The following is a 17,073-nucleotide window of genomic DNA, read 5'->3' on the forward strand; positions in this document are numbered from 1 at the left end:
TGTACACTTATCCAAACAATTGAAGAAGTGGTAAATAATGTAATGTAAGCTTTCGGGTTTCTAAGGTGTCTACATGTTATTTTATGTTCCTATAATGCTTCAACCCTTTTATTGATATTGTTGATAGATTAACACTTGCAACAGTTTCTACTATGACAACTTTATACCTAACAAACCCTACAAACCATCAATGTGGACTGAGGCATGGAGTGGCTGGTATAGATCATTCCCTCTTCTCAATGCTGTTGAATTTTGAAAATTTCTTATATAGTTCTATTTGCAGTAATTAGGCAATTGGTCTTCTCGATGGCTTGCAGATTCTCACTTTTTAAGAAGTGATAGTAAAGTGTTTTCTTTTTTAAGTTTAACTAGTGGGTACACTAAATTCCATTAACATTATAATTATAAGTTCACTATCTACTATTTTTGTAGGTTTACAGAATTTGGGGGTACTACTTCTCATAGACCTGTTGAAGATCTGGCCTTTGTAGTTGCTTGCTTTATTCAGAAAGGAGGATCATTTGTGAACTATTTAGTATTCTATTTTTGCAGTTAAAGTCCAAAGTTCTATTTTTTACTCCAGCAAGCATTTCTTGTGCGTTCCATCTCCATTTTTTGAAAACGTGATATTTTTGAAAAGATGGTTCTGTCTACTTTTCAGAAATGATGTAATTTCTTCCAGATTTTGCCCCATGCTCTATCTATCATGTTTTTGGCATTTTTTCTCTATGATGGATATCTTGGGTATTTCAGGTTCAAGGATTATTTTCTTGGCATGGGATCTCTTCTTTTGTGATGTATTATCTTTTCTATCAGCTTTTTTATTGTTTTGATCATTGTTGATATCATTGTAAGCATCTTTATGCAAACACACTGAGATAAAGTGCCACTCTTGCATTTCGAGATCCTTTTCATCATTGTGGTTTATTGTACTCGCACTATTTTATAAAGTGCCATGGGAGGGGATAGTTGTTTGCTAGTTTTTTGCCCTCTTCCTCTTTTGCCTCATGTAGTTTTGGCGACATGTGCCTTTATAGGTGTCTATACCTCACTATCAATGTGTTTGGTTCTTATGTTGTAGGATTTTTTTGGCCCATCTTTTCAGTTGCCTGTCACCTCATCGATAAGGTGGTAAGCCAGAAGGGATGTCAATAAAAACTTTATCATATTTACTCAAAAAATTTTGGAGATCATCATCCTAGGGAGGTGTGTGTTACCCTTTTATAGGTTCTGTTGGGAAAAAACAAGGTGTAGCCTAAGCAATGTCATCATGCCGAAAAATTGCCTCCATCTGATGTGCAGAAACTTCATAATTTCTTCTCCTAGTACCTTCTCTCAAACTCCACTCTGAACTGCATTTTACAATGCCAAAAATATCCTTAAATAGACCCCAAAGGTTTAAGGATTAGGAATACATTCTAGAAAGTGCCATTTGGCATCCAGTGACCAAATAGAAGGCTCCAGAAGTCGCATTAGAAGTCGGTACAAAATTAGAGGAATCCAAAAATGGTAACCAAACTTCCAGGAGGCATAACTTTTGAATCGTAGCTCTGATTGACGAACAGTTTACTTTTTTGAAAAGCTCTCGAAGCACTCTATAGCCCTATGGACAAGATTTGCTCATCCCCCATTTGTGATAGGGTCACTTTTCAATCTACCCTGGGTGTCTGATGCAAGAGCATCCAAAGGTATAAGGGCAATCCTGTGTCACCCAAAAAAAATGTACTTAGACTTAGTTTTTGTTTCATGTGTTTTCATTTCTAGATACCTATTTGGGTCAAATAAAGGTTCCAACTCTCATAGTTCCACTACCAGTGTTCTAGTTTAGAGTATGTGAGCACCTTGGGATACGTGTAAATGCCAAAAAAATAGGACTATGTAATTGATCCATAATTATGGTGTATTACAAGGTGTAAATTGGAGAGATGATTAAAATTGTAATTTAGAACATTCTAGAAAAAGAATCAGGTCAAAAGGCTACACAGTTTGCAAGTTATTGCAATTTTTTAGTTTCTAGAGACCTCCTAAGAATACTTCAAAATTAGGATTGAGGCATTAAATGACCTCATATAGGCTTGAAAAATGGGGGATGAGCAAAGCTCCTTCATAGGGATATAGAGAACTTTGAGAGCTTTTTGAAAATATAAATGGTTCGTCAATCGGAGCTACGGTTCAAAAGTTATGCCTCTCGGAAGTTTGGTTACCATTTTTGGATTCTTCTAATTTTGTACCAACTTCTAATGCGACATCTGGAGCCTTCTATTTAGTCAGTGGATGCCAACTATCACTTTCTAGAATGTATTCCTAATCCTTAAACCTTTGAGATCTATTTAAGGACATTTCTAGCATTGTAAAAAATAGTTCAAAGTGGAGTTTGAGAGAAGGTACTGGGAGAAGAAATTATCTCCTGATTTATACTATTATAAGCCCATAGGGCATATTTTGGAGTCTATTTTCTCTGCACTAAGTGTATTAGCATATTTCTCATAGTCTCTTTGAGAGGTTTCTAGAAATGTAAATGGTTCGTCAATCGAAGCTACGGTTCAAAAGTATGTCTCCTAGAAGTTTGGTTACCATTTTTGGATTCTTCTAATTTTGTACCAACTTCTAATGTGACTTCTGGAGCCTTCTATTTGGTTAGTGGATGCCAACTAGAACTTTCTAGAATGTATTCCTAATCCTTAAACCTTTGGGGTCTATTTAAGGACATTTTTGGCATTGTAAAAGGCAGTTCAGAGTGGAGTTTGAGAGAAGGTATTGGGAGAAGAAATTATCTCCTAATTTATACTATTAATATGGTAGAGCTCACCTTGAAGCAAATGGGTTATCCTAGCACATGCCATTCTTATATGGCCTCATTTTTTATATTAATTCAATTTCTCTTCTTTGCAGTATCATGGTGGAACAAATTTTGGTCGTACTATAGGAGGGCCTTTCATTACAACTAGTTATGACTATGATGCACCTATTGATGAATATGGTATGTTTTTTTGGGCATGAGATAAGACTTGTGTTGATATTCTTCTTTGTTAATAGTGTCAAACTGGAACAGATAATTTTTTCTAAATTACATAAATTTTTTAAAGAGAAATACATTTGTTTATCTTTATAAAAGATAAGGTTTATATCCCGCTTTAAGTTCCTTGCTACCTTAGGGTCAAATTAAATCAGTTGGATCTTCAGTATTTTTAAACATGTAAATTGTTTTGAGCTTGGTATTTTTATTCTATCTCAAAAATACTATAAAGTCTTCAAGAATTAGAACATGAACTATTGTTCTTTTCCTTTCCTTGCAGGGCTTCTTAGGAAACCAAAGTGGGGACATCTTACAAAATTACACAAGGCTATAAAGCTTTGTGAGGCTACTTTAGTTAGTGGTGATCCTCAAGTTAACTCTCTTGGCACTTATCAACAAGTAAGTTGAGCATGTTGACTGGTTTGCTACTTTATAGACTATTTTTAGATTAAACTTTAAAGTCTCATTTGAAAAAGGTGAAAAAAAAATTAAGAAGTTGATAATGCTATTATAAACACAATGAGCTAACAACATTGTCTTTTTAGTCTAATGTGTATTCTGCAGGGCATGGAAGTTGTGTTGCTTTCCTTGCAAATTTTGATGCAAACTCAAATGCAGCGGTCTTTTTTAACAATCGGCACTATCACATCCCTGCTTGGTCTATTAGCATTCTCCCTAAATGTAGAAACTTAGTGTGAAAATTTATTTATTAAAATATGCTTTCTTCTAGAGTGCATTATATTTCTTCTATACATGGATAGAATGTATTTGAATTACTTCAGTTGCACATGAGTTGCAAAATTTATGGCACTAATAAATTTACATGCTCTATGACAGGTTTTTGTCCAAACAACTCAAATGAAAATGACACCCGTTAAGGGATTTGCTTGGAAATCATTCTAGGAATATGTTACCTCCAATGTGGATAGCTCTCTCACTGCAATAGGTTTGCTGGAGCAAATAAACACTACAAGAGATAATACCAACTACTTGTGGTACACTACGAGGTGAGATATACCTTTTCCACATCTTCGTTTAATATTGTAGTTTTCTAAATGGTTACTAAGGTGAATATTTTATCAAACATTCTTACTAATTAGAATGATTGTTTTCTATTGGTTCCGATTTTCACATTGTTGAGATTTGTAATTGTATGTTAGAAAGGTTAGAAAAATAATTCCGTTCTAATCCATAGATCACAAGATAACTTTAGTTGATCTCTTGCATGCTTATGCTTTTTGCAGAATAACTTTATTTAGTGTCTTGCATTCGCATCTTTTCCATTTCATTTATGCTTCACATTTGACTTGTTTCATGGTATCTGTATTGATTGTATTTGAACTCTGAATGCTCTTCTATTTTAACAATTTAAGTTTTTGACTCCATTAAATATTAACATGTTACTCTTGATAACAGAGGAATATTTAAGGAAATCATAAACAAGTAGTTTCCTTTTTCTTCCAAGTAGATCTATTATTTAATGCTTCCTCTAGATTCTAAATGTTTAGTGTTGAATTGTGGATAGGAAGACTACTTGATGAATAGTCATATGGTTAGTTTGTAACTTTGTTTGTTGAACACAAATCTAGTTTGTTAAACAAGAATCTTAAATCAATTCAAACCTAAGAGTTTTCTTTTGCTGGGCACAATTGGCAGTTTCACATATTAATACATTTGTTGTATCATGTATGGTATAGTGTTGAAGTTGGTGAGGATGAGCCTTTTATAAAGAATGGTGATCTTTCAGTTCTTTCTATAGATTCAGTACATGATGCATTGCGTGTTTTCATCAATGGAGAATTTGTAGGTATAAGATCATCCAACATCCTTGAATTTAGAGTGTGTTTTCTAATTTAGTGCTGTTGAGTCAAAAAATCAGAGTGGACCAATAATTTCTAGTTTCGTCTGTGTTTTTTTTTTTGGTTTTTGGATGTTGAGACATAGAAATTAAGAATTGGGAGGACTTTTCATGTTGGATTTATGCTTTTGATAGGCTCTCAATTTGGAAGCAAGGAAAACCCTAAAGTGAGATATCCATCCGGTGTGAAGCTTAGGGTTGGAACAAACATAATTGCACTCTTGAGTATGACATTTTGTTTCAAACCACATATGTGTAGTTGCTTCTATATTTTTGTATTATTTGGTAGATACAGAAGTGAAAATAGTAGGTGTAGCGATCCCAGTATCTTGTTTTATGTCTAATTTCATGTATAAGAATTTAGTCACTAGTTTTTTATGTGAAATGAAATCAGATATAATATTACTGGTTGTCACTATAATAGTATAGTGTTTTTCCACATTAGATACTAATTCCTGATTTATCTGTTTATGTTACAGAATATTGGACCCCATTTTGAATCTTGGAATATAGGGATTCTTGGTCCACTTACCCTTAGTGGCTTTAAGGAGGGAACATGAGACTTGTTGATACAAAAGTGGTCTTACTAGGTATGAACCATGTTAATGCAAATTTGTTATTTTGTTATCTTAAATAGGATACTATAATTTGGAGTAGAAAAGAATAGTTTATATACATTTAAATTTTTAATTATTGATTAAATTATTTAGATATGATACATGTTTTCGAGAGCACAAATGGATAAGTAATAAAACACGGTTGAAGTCATCAATTTTGGATCAAATATGTCATTTTGTGTATTCCTGCTAAGCTGGTGATATTTTTACTTTGCTTAATATAGCACAATTTGAACTGAAATTGATTATTCTTCTTTCCAAACATCCCAACAACACCATATTTTTTTTTATATATGTCTTCACAAATTATAATAACATGATGACTCTACACATTTTACCTATGACAACTGGACCTAGGCATCTTTTATTTTTTTTCTCTTCAGATTCTAGAACGACTTAAGTTTCTTCCTTAATATTCAAGAATATGAGCATCAGTTTTTGACATAAAGGATTTTTTTTGGAGTTAAAATGTAAAAGGGTGAATGGTATTGAATGGAATACAAATGTGTGGTAAAAATTTCTAGGAGAAATGCTTGTTTGGAATCTTGTGATTTATTATGATTGATAATACTGCTCCAGCTCATTTTGTAATATTTTTCTATGTATATGCATATCTAATATTTTGTGCATGCAAGTTGGTTTGAAAGGTGAATCAATGGATCTCCATACAATAGATGGGCATTCCTCTGTTGAATGGATGAAAGGAGTAGTTGTCCCTCAAAGACAGCCACTAACATGGTACAAGGTATGCTCTTGATGTTGAATGTTAAATCTATGATTGTGTCAGCAACCACGGGAACCATGAAAAGGTTTGCACAGTTGCAATTTTTGCACTTTGTTTAACATTTTTCATTAAAATTTAAATTATTACTGTACAGGAAAAATTTGATGCACCAATTAGTGAAGATCCAGTAGGATTGGACTTGAGCACAATGGGTAAAGGCCAAGCATGGGTAAATGGTTAGAATATTGGATGGTGTTGGCCTTCTTATCATGTCAATGATGTCTACTCAGATGGATGCAACTATCAAGGAATTTTTCGTCCAAAGAAATGTGCTAAAAATTGTGGCCAGCTATCTCAATGCTGGTGAGATTTCTTATATTTTTTGTGTTCAACTTTCTACTTGATGCTAGTTTATGGATGATACTGCAACTTTTGTGGTAAAATTTGAATTTAAGGGCTTTAAAAACAAAGAAAGAGCTACTAAGAGGAATATGCAGTTGATAGGCAATAATTTTTGTTTTTCAAGTATCATATTCCTCGATCCTGGCTGCAACCAATTGGAAACCTATTGGCTTAGTGTATTTTGAATTTGATTTCTTGGATTTGGAATAAATTGGTAGCAGATATTATTTTTGTTAAGGGAAGTGTTAGGTATATTATAGTAATGGATTTCTTTCCAAGGCATTTGATCCTTTTGTGACTGCCTCTGAAACAAGTCAAGCTATCAAGCAGCAACTCTTAAACTTTGTGAGATCAATCTTGACTATCATGGCATTTGCATATTCTACATCCTAGTAAATCATAAATCATTGTCAAATATCTTATCATTTGTCTATTGTACAACTAGGTAAGATATTGAATCATATGATTGCATAATGCATGTAGATTATATTAAATAATCAAATATTCCATATAATTCTGTGTAGCATGATTCAGCAGGTACAAAAATCTACCACTGAGCACCAGAACAACCTAGAAATGAGAAATGTATGCTATCATCATTTGTTTTATTATTCTATAGAACAATTCTTATGGTTTAAGTTTTTCAGCATCAATTTGTAATTTTAGTCGAAAATCTCTATATATCTTTTCTTGCTAGATAGGGTTGCTTAGTTTTTATGTAAATGTCTTTCTTGAATTCACCACCAATGTTGAAATGTCCCCAATAAAGCCTTTGTTTATGGGAGATTCAAAAATAAGCCAACTCCTTAGCAATTTCAGGTAAGAGCAATTTTCCAGTCAAATAATTAAAACATGAGATTTTGCAAAGAGAGATGATTTCTACTACAACCCCATTTTATCCCATGAATGATATGATTATCATGGTTCATCTTAACAACTGTGGTTCATTTTATCTCAGTCACTAATTTGGGTTTTTCTCCAATATTTTCCAAACAACTAGGGAAACTAGAACCTAATTAAGATACCCTTTTGGGATCTATACATACTCCCTAAGTTTCAATATCAACTCTTTTGGATCATACCCAAGATCCAATACCCCTAGTGACACTAAACAAGGCCTACTTCTCTCCCATTTTTAAAGAAACTCATAGCTCCACTTATCCTCTTGTCCCCAAACATTCAAAGAGTCTTTCTAGGGCTCATAAAACAAGATATTTTGAAATCTCCAAGGTTCTATTAGCCATCCAATTCATTTACCACCAAACCCTTGGTTCTAGGGTCACTAAACTAGGACCTGTTCAATGAGACCTCTAACAACATCACCAAAACAAAAGGATTGCACCAACACTTCATAAATTTCCTTCCCATACATATTCCTTCACCAAATATCATTATCCTTGAAGGAAAGCCCATTCATGTTGATTGGTGCTCACACAAGCTCTTTCACAATCAGTAAATAAACACTCAACACTGCTTCTCCACCAAGATTCTCTATTCTTCTGTAGAAAAATAATAATATAAAAGTATTTAAAATGTTGTGGAAATCTTCCACCAATCACATAGATCACAGAGGGTGTAAGAGTTGCCACATCATAGAAAACTTCAAATCTAAACCTGACTGTGCTCTGCCAATCACTGTCTTACAAACACCAGCCTGATTATTTGAACCTAAAGATAATGAAATAGGGAAGAAAATTCATGAAAAGAATAGGACACAACTTCCTTAAGATTCCTACATCATGATCAATCGAGAGCCAAACTCAACTATCATTTGAGCGGTATTGGTTATGACTATACTGGAATAGTGGCTAGTTAATAGAGAAAAAACTTGTTTTTGTTGCTTCCAAAGTCTATTACATGTCTTATTATTCCAAGAACCAACTCTCCATTTCCTTTAAAACTTGACCACCTTCCACTAAATAGCCAAACTAGGCCAATACCCACTGTTGTCTAACCGTAACAGTAATAGTTAGTTATAAACTGAAATTTTTTGTCTAAGTTGACACAAAGTGTCAACTTTGACAACTTACAATCATATATTCCTTTAATACATTTCACTAACCTTTTCAAAGTTTTTATAACTTCACTAACCCTTCCAAAGACACCTAAACCCCTTACAAGCCTTACTAGGCCTAAATTGCCAACATGGAAAAGTACAACTTTTGAGCACTTATAGTGCTTTTACAATATTTAATGGCTTTTAGAGACCATATTACATTGGTCCAATACCATATAGGTCTTTAAATCCCATAACTAGGCTAGGATCCACAAAATGAACCTTAATAACCCCTTAGGTACATTTTAATCTTTCAATACCATTTACCTCTATTACATTGCCTTTATAGTTTTAGGCTTCATTACATCAAAACATCGAATACAAAGAGGGATCATAGATCCGATTACATTTAACTCTTAATCTTTCAAGATCACTTTTATCTTCTTGATTCTAAATAACTCTCCTCTCATTCTCTTCCCAGGGTGCCCTGCACCATGCATGGTGGTTGTTGGATTTCATTGAGAACATATGCCAAGAATCTCTTCTTCCTCCAAAAAGCCCCTGGACATGCCCAGGTGACCATGCATCAAAATGAGATCTCCTTCATCTTTACTAAAATCATTCTCTTATGGTATCCATTGTAAGTGGAGCTGCAACATTTCCCTTCAGTGTGAGGACTTGTTTTGTGGTTAGAGTGTAGTTGTTTTCCATCTCTAAAACTAACTCTATCCACTGATGTATAGGAGGGAAGACCACTACTTGTGCAATGCCATTCAGAATGATCATCTTGATCACCTTGGATTGGTTGACTCCATACATTCTATCCCTTATAAAATTTCATGTCAAATGGCCCAAGATTGGTGTCTCAAATTTTCTCCCATGTAGAGATGAAGTTGGATTGATGTGTCATTTCTTGTGTATCAGCTTTCAACTGTGCCAACCTTTGTGCCTCGACACTTTCACCATTTCTAACTCCCTTTCCTATAGTTGCTTGCTCATTTCTTTCTTTCTCTCTTAAGGTCTATTTTTTTGAGTTTTGGGCCTCATTAGGCCTATTTGCTTGAGCAAGGGGCCAGATCAATGGGCCACACATTTGGTTATTAGGCCCTTGCATTTGAAATTGGAATTGTGTGTTCGATTAGAGGGTAGATTTATCTCATGCCTCATCTAAATTAAGGCTTGATTTAGGTCCATATGGTTTATAGAAGCAGCTATAAGTTTAATGCAAACTCAGATTTAGGGAAAACTTAGATTTAGGGCCATGGGTCCCAATTAAAGCACTCATTCGACTAGGATCTAAATTGCTTGAAATTTAATTGAATTAGGGCCTAATTTATCCCTCCAAGGATGCATGTTAGTTTACTGATGGCCTCTCTTATCAACGAGCTTAGGGCCTAGATTTGGGATCACCTTGCCAATTAGGATCTGCCTTGTAGATTTGAGGCAACATGTTTGGATTGGATCTGGTTTAGGTCATTGCTTACAAGTTTTGACCCTATATTTGGGTCTTATTTCATGTGGCTAAGGATTATATGTTTCATGTTCTAGGCATTCTTGTCTCTTTGAAAAATTTGCAGTGACCCTATAGTTCTGTTGCAATATGTGTCTGTCAAGATGCAATGCTTGCCATTCGCACAGTGAAAAGTAGCTTGACAACAAATCAACTAATGTCTTTGAATAATTGTGTTTTCCTTTTGTACATGCTGACTTGAGGCCTCATAAAAGGATAACAAGTGACTATCAAACATGCATTTTTATCAAAATTATACTGCAACATCTAATAATTTCAGCTTTGAAATTCTAACAATTAAGTGATAACTTTTAGCTTTGTAAGTAGTCCACCAAGTCTTCCATGTTTTGATGAAAATAAATAAGAGGCAAGGGCAACTAGTCTCCCAGGTTTCAAAAAACTTTGAAAGGAACAACATTCTAGCAAGTTCATCAATGTTCCTTGTAAATGATATAATTGATATTCAACTCTTTTCTAGCAAAATTTTACTCATTAATAATTAATGGTACACTTGTAAAGCTTTATAAAATGTAAATTTTGAAATAATAGTGATACATCCTTGATACTTCAAATACAGGCATCGTTGTGGCTAATACTTGATATTAGTGATACATCTTTAATACTTGAAATATTAGTGATACATCATTAATGATTACATTCTAGGGAACCTTGTGTAACTTCGCATTTAAATATAAAGTTGATAAATGTTTACTATTTATATTGGCTAGACTTGGAAATATATGGACAGTAAATCAAGTTTTACTTGAGATCTTCATGATCCTCCATTTCTTTAAGTTTATTTGAATCTTACAAACAAGAAGAAAATATTGAGAAACCATGTTGAATTGCATGATTTTATTTATGTTAACACTTCCATATGTTGAAGTCAAATTAAGTCTCCTATTCATTTTATAATGTTATTTGCAGGTGGTGGAGGTTCTTACTCGTCTTTTGATGCAGGAGAATCCATAGGTATAAGGGCAATCCTGTGTCAACCAAAAAAATGTACTTAGACTTAGTTTCTGTTTCATGTGTTTTCATTTCTAGATACACATTTGGGTCAAATAAAGGTTCCAACTCTCATAGTTCCACTATCAGTGTTCTAGGACAGAGTATTTGAACACCTTGCGATACGTGTAAATGTCAAAAAAATAGGAGTATGTAATTGAGCCCTCATTTTGGTGAACTAGAAGGTGTAAATTGGTCAAAAGATTGTAATTGTAATTTAGAGCATTCCAAAAAAAGAATCAGATCAAAAGGCCCCACGATTTGAAAGTTATTGCAATTTTTTTGTTTTTGGAGACCTCCTACAAATGCTTCAAAGTCAGGTTAGGGGCATTAAATGACCTCAAAAAGGGCCAAAAAATTGGGGATGAATGAAGCTGGCTCATAGGGCTATAGAGCACTTTGAGAGATTTCTGAAAATGTAAATGGTTCGTCAATCGGAGCTACGGTTCAAAAGTTATGCTTCTTGGAAGTTTGGTTACTGTTTTTGGATTCTTCTAGATTTTTCCTGACTTCTACTGCAACTTCTAGAGCCTTCTATTTGGTCGGTGGATGCCAACTAGCACTTTCTAGAATGTATTCCTAATCCTTAACCCTCTGGGGTCTATTTAAGAACATTTTTGGTATTGTAAAAGGCAGTTCAGAGTGGAGTTTGAGAGAAGGTGCTGGGAGAAGAATTTATCCCTAGATTTATGATATTGTAAGCCCTTAGGGCATGTTTTGAAGTCTATTTTCTTTTTACTAAATGTATTAGCATATTTACATAGTGAATAAAATTTTCCCTTTCTTTTTGTGTCCATTCTATGCTTGGGTTGTGTCCCCATCAAGTGGTATCAGAGCAGGTTTTCGTGAGTGTGTAGACAGAGCGCCGATTATGAGGTAGTTTGCACCAGGATTGTGTGGTTGAGGGTTTGAGTTAAGAAGATGCCTCCATGAAGAGAGTGTGCTGGAAGGGCTGGAGCTATTAATCCTGGGGAGGTTAGAGTTCTCCAAAGGCAGGTACAAGCATTGCAGGAGGAGCTCTGTAAAGGAACAAATGTTGCCATAGGCGATGAAAGTGAGGAAGACAATGAAGAAGAAGAAATTGGACCAAAAGGGGAATTTGATGAGGAATTTCTAAATCAGGAAGAGGAAAGGCTTTTTAGGACCATTAATAAGTTTGGAAATAGACCTACAATTGATGTGGGTGTATTTTCAGGAAATTTGAAACCAGATGAGTTGATCGATTAGATCAATGAAGTGGAAGAGTACTTTGAGTATGAGGATATCATGGATCTAGATAGGGTTAAGTTTGCAAAGGCAAAACTGAAAGGCCATGCCAAAATTTGGTGGCAAGAGGTTCAATTGGAAAGAAATAGAAGAGGAAAGGAGAAGATCACAAGGTGGGATCTTATGGTGGACAAATTGAAGAAGCAATGCATTCCTATTGATTATGAGCTTGATTTGTTTAAGAAGATGCATGGGTTAAAGCAAGTAGGAAAATTAGTCCAAGAATATACAGAGGAGTTTTACTGACTTCTGATTAGAGCAAGGCATGTAGAAGCAAATAAGGAGAAGGTTGCTTGTTATATCACTGGGTTGTGACCTAGCATCTAGGAGGAATTAAGTCTTGTAAGAATGACCAGCATTGAAGAGGCATACCAGTTTTCCCTATGAGTTGAAGAGAAGCTAAATAAGATGTTTGAAGGGAGACAAAGAGGGCATGGTCAAGGAGGAATGGGTAGTGGTAGGTTGTCTAGAGGCTGAAATGGAACTCAAAAGAAAAATGAAGATGTGGGTACTAGTAGGAACTAGAGGAACAAGGGTTTCAATCGCTCCCAAGATCAAGACTTTGGAAATCAGAGAGGAAGAGGTAGAGGATGTGGACAAGGAAGAGGAGGCTTTCATGGTACCTATTTCCATTGCAATGAAGAAGGTCATCATGCCTTTAAATGCCCTCAACAACAAGGAAGGACAGATAAGAGAGCTGAGGGTCAAGCTAGGGTTGCTCATGTGGATGAGGATGCACAATCATCACATTTAGAGGATGCAGAAAGAGGAGAGACTTTAGTAAATGAAAGGGTCCTACTAAGTGGTGAGATTGAACCAGGACAAAGGAGGAGTTTGTTCCGTACCAGATGCAAGTGTGAGGATAAATGTTGTGATGTGATTATTGATGGTGGTAGCACCGATAACTTGGTATCAGAGGAGATGGTCTCTAAGCTGAAGCTCAAGAGGGAGAAACACCCCCACCCCTATCAAATTGCTTGGGTGAAAGATGATCATCAGGTCCTCGTAAGTGAACAATGTTTAGTGAAATTCAAAATTGGGAGTTACCATGATGAAGTTCTCTTTGATGTTATTCCAATGGATGTTTTCCATCTATTGTTGGGAAGACCATTGCAGTTTGATAGGCATGCAGTACATGATGGTCATGCAAACACATACTCTCTAACAAAGGATGGAGTTCGCCACAAATTGAAGCCCATGAAAAAGGAAGGTGAAAAGGTATGTAGCAATGCTAGGATTTGTCTTGTTGATGGAAGGAAGTTTTTAGATGGCATGAAACATTAGCGTATGTGCTATGCTTTGATTCCTAGAAAAGATAAAGAAGGTGGTAGTGAAATACCACTTGAAGTTTTAGATTTACTAGGTGAGTTTGGAGATATCATCTAGGATAATGTTCTAGAAGGATTGCCACTAGTAAGGCAAATCAGTCATCAGATAGATTTAATCCCAGGAGCTAGTTTTCCTAACAAGGCTGCTCATAGCATGACTCCTACTAAAACTAAGGAGTTAAATAGACAGGTTCAGGAGCTATTGAGGAAAGGCTTGATTCGGGAGAGCCTCAGTCCATGTGCAGTACCTGCAGTACTCACACCAAAGAAGGATGGAGAGTGGAGGATGTGTACATACTCTCAAGCTATAAATAGGATAACCATCAAGTATTGGTTTCCTTTACCAAGAATGGATGATCTTATGGACTGCTTGAGTGGAGCTCAGTACTTCACAAAGATAGATCTCAAGAGTGGTTATCATCAGATATGGATTCAAGAAGGAGATGAGTGGAAAATAGCCTTTAAGACCAAGGAGGGTCTTTATGAGTGGTTAGTCATGCCCTTTGGATTGACGAACGCCCTGAGCACCTTCATGCGGCTTATGAATGAGGTACTTAAGAAGTTGTTGGGAAAATTTGTTATTGTCTATTTGGATGATATTTTAATTTTCTACAAGACTTTGGAAGAACATTTATTGCATATTCGTAGTGTCCTTGAAAGGTTAAGGGAAGAGAAACTATTAATTAATTTGAAGAAGTGTATCTTTGCAAAAAGGGAATTAGTCTACTTGGGGTTTGTTATATCACCTGAAGGTCTCAAAATGGATCCAGAGAAGGTAAAAGCCATCTTGGAATGGCCTACTCCAAGGTCTGCTACTGAGGTAAGATCATTTCATGGTTTGGTTAGTTTTTACAGGAAGTTCATTAAGAATTTCAATGGCATATGTGCACCCTTGACTGACACAATAAGAGGAGATAGAAAAGAGTTCAAACGAACTATGGCAACTGCGAGAAGTTTTGAATTGCTGAAGAAGAAGGTGACAGAACAACCTATGTTAGCACTTCCAAATTTTAGAAAGGTGTTCTAGGTGGATTGTGATGCTAGTGGTAGTGCTATTGGGGCTGTATTAAGCCAAGAAGGTAAGCCTATTGCATATTTTAGTGAAAATTTGAATGATGCAAAAAAGAAGTATTCTATTTATGATCAAGAGTTCTATACAATAGTTCAGGGCTTAAAAAAAAGAGGCATTATTTATTGCAAAAGGAATTTGTTTTGTATACTGATCATCAGGGATTATAGTACCTAAATAGCCAAGGTAAATTGAATCAGAGGCATATGAAGTGGGTAGAGTTATTGCAAAGCTATACATTTGTGTTGAAGCATAGAAGTGGAAAATCTAATAGGGTTGCAAATGCACTAAGTAGGAGATAGTTTTTGCTTACAATAATGTAGGTTGAAGTAGTTGGGTTTGATGAACTCAAGAATTTGTACCCTGAGGATCTTGATTTTTCTGAAGCATGGAAAGCTTGTAAGGAGCCTGTTGCTATAGATAGAACTAAGTGGTTAGACTATCTGATTTAGGATGGTATGTTGTTCAAGGGAAATCAATTATGCATTCCAAGGAGTTCCATGAGGGAAAATCTAATTAAGGACAAACACAATGGAGGGATGGTAGGACATTTTGGTTGAGATAAGACCATTGCCATTCTTAGAGAACATTATTTTTGGCCTCAGATTTGACAGGATGTGAAGAAGTTTGTATAGAGTTGTCAGATTTGTCAAGTGGCCAAGGGATTTAGTCACAATACTGGACTATATTAGCCATTGCCTGTTCCATCAAAGCCATGGGAGGACATAAGTATGGATTTTGTTCTTGGATTTTCGAGGATGCAAAGGGGTAATGATTCAGTATTTGTGGTGGTTGCTAGGTTCTCCAAAATGGCACATTTCATTCCATGCCACAAAACTCATGATGTTTTCCATATTGCAAACTTGTTTTTCAGATAGGTGGTAAGACTACATGGTCTTCCAAGGAGTATAGTTTTTGACAGAGATACTAAATTTGTAAGGTATTTCTAGAGAACATTATGGAAAAAGTTGAGAACAGACTTGAGATTTAGTTCCACACATCACCTGCAGACTGATGGCCAAAGAGAAGTGGTAAATAGAAGTCTGGGCAATTTGCTAAGATGTTTAGTTGGGGATAAGCCCAAGGGATGGGATTTGATTCTACCACAAGAAAAGTTTTCTTACAATAACTCTATAAATAAGAGTACAAGTAAATCACCATTCCAAATTGTATATGGAAGTAGCCCAAGGACTGCACTAGAGTTGAGGAAGATAGAGCAAGGGGAGATGACAAGTGTTGAAGTTGAAGAATTTGATGAACATATCAAGCATCTACATGAGGAGGTTTAGGCACACATTACCAAGATGAATCAAGAGTATAAAGATAGGGCTAATCAAAGGAGAAGACATAAAGAATTCCAAGTAGGGGATATAGTCATGGTACACTTACGAAAAGAAAGATTTCCAGCTGGTACTTACAACAAGCTGAAAATGAAGAAATTTGGTCCCTGCAAAATTCATAAGAAACATGACTTAGGAAATGCATATGAGGTGGAGTTTCCAAATGGAATTCACATTTATCCTATTTTCAACATTGCAGACTTAACAGAGTATCATGATGATGGTGTAGATGAGGAGTTGATGTTAGAGCCATGTCCAATTCCTACTTCTAAGAAGGAGGAGATAGAGGAGATTTTGGATAGTCGTGTGGGTAGGAGTACCAGAAATAGGCAGTATGAAGAGTATTTGGTCAAGTGGAAAGGATGGCTAATAGAGGACTCAACTTGCATTTTAGCAGCTGAGGTTTCCCATTTGGGATTTCCTCTACCATTCATAAAGTGACAGGGTCACTTTTCAATCTACCTTGGGTGTCTGATGCAGGAGCATCCATAGGTATAAGGGCAATCCTGTGTCAACCAAAAAATTTACTCAAACTTAGTTTCTGTTTCATGTGTTTTCATTTTTGGATACTCATTTGGGTCAAATAAAGGTTCCAACTCTCATAGTTCCACTATCAGTGTTCTAGGACAGAGTATTTGAACACCTTGGGATATGTGTAAATGCCAAAAAAATAGGAGTATGTAATTGAGCCCTCATTTTGGTGATCTAGAATGAAAACACCTCATTTTGGTGAACTAGAATGAACTAGAATAGGAGTATGTAATCGAGCCCTCATTTTGGTGAATAGAGTATTTGAACACCTTGGGATATGTGTAAATGCCAAAAAAATAGGAGTATGTAATTGAGCCCTCATTTTGGTGAAATAGAATGTGTAAATTGGTTAGAAGATTGTAATTTTAATTTAGAGCATTCAAGAAAAAGAATCAGGTGGAAAGGCCC

The 17,073-nt window shown here is 35.5% G+C and overlaps 1 pseudogene; it reads left to right on the forward strand.

Annotated features, from left to right (window-relative positions):
• The window catches only part of LOC149556573 (beta-galactosidase 5-like), a 188,353-nt pseudogene that overhangs the window by 97,462 nt on the left and 73,818 nt on the right, over positions 1-17,073 (forward strand).

The sequence above is a fragment of the Cupressus sempervirens genome, chromosome 5, assembly GCF_028749045.1.
Source record: "Cupressus sempervirens isolate cs-2001-9-10 chromosome 5, ASM2874904v1, whole genome shotgun sequence".
Taxonomy (NCBI): Eukaryota; Viridiplantae; Streptophyta; class Pinopsida; order Cupressales; family Cupressaceae; genus Cupressus; species Cupressus sempervirens.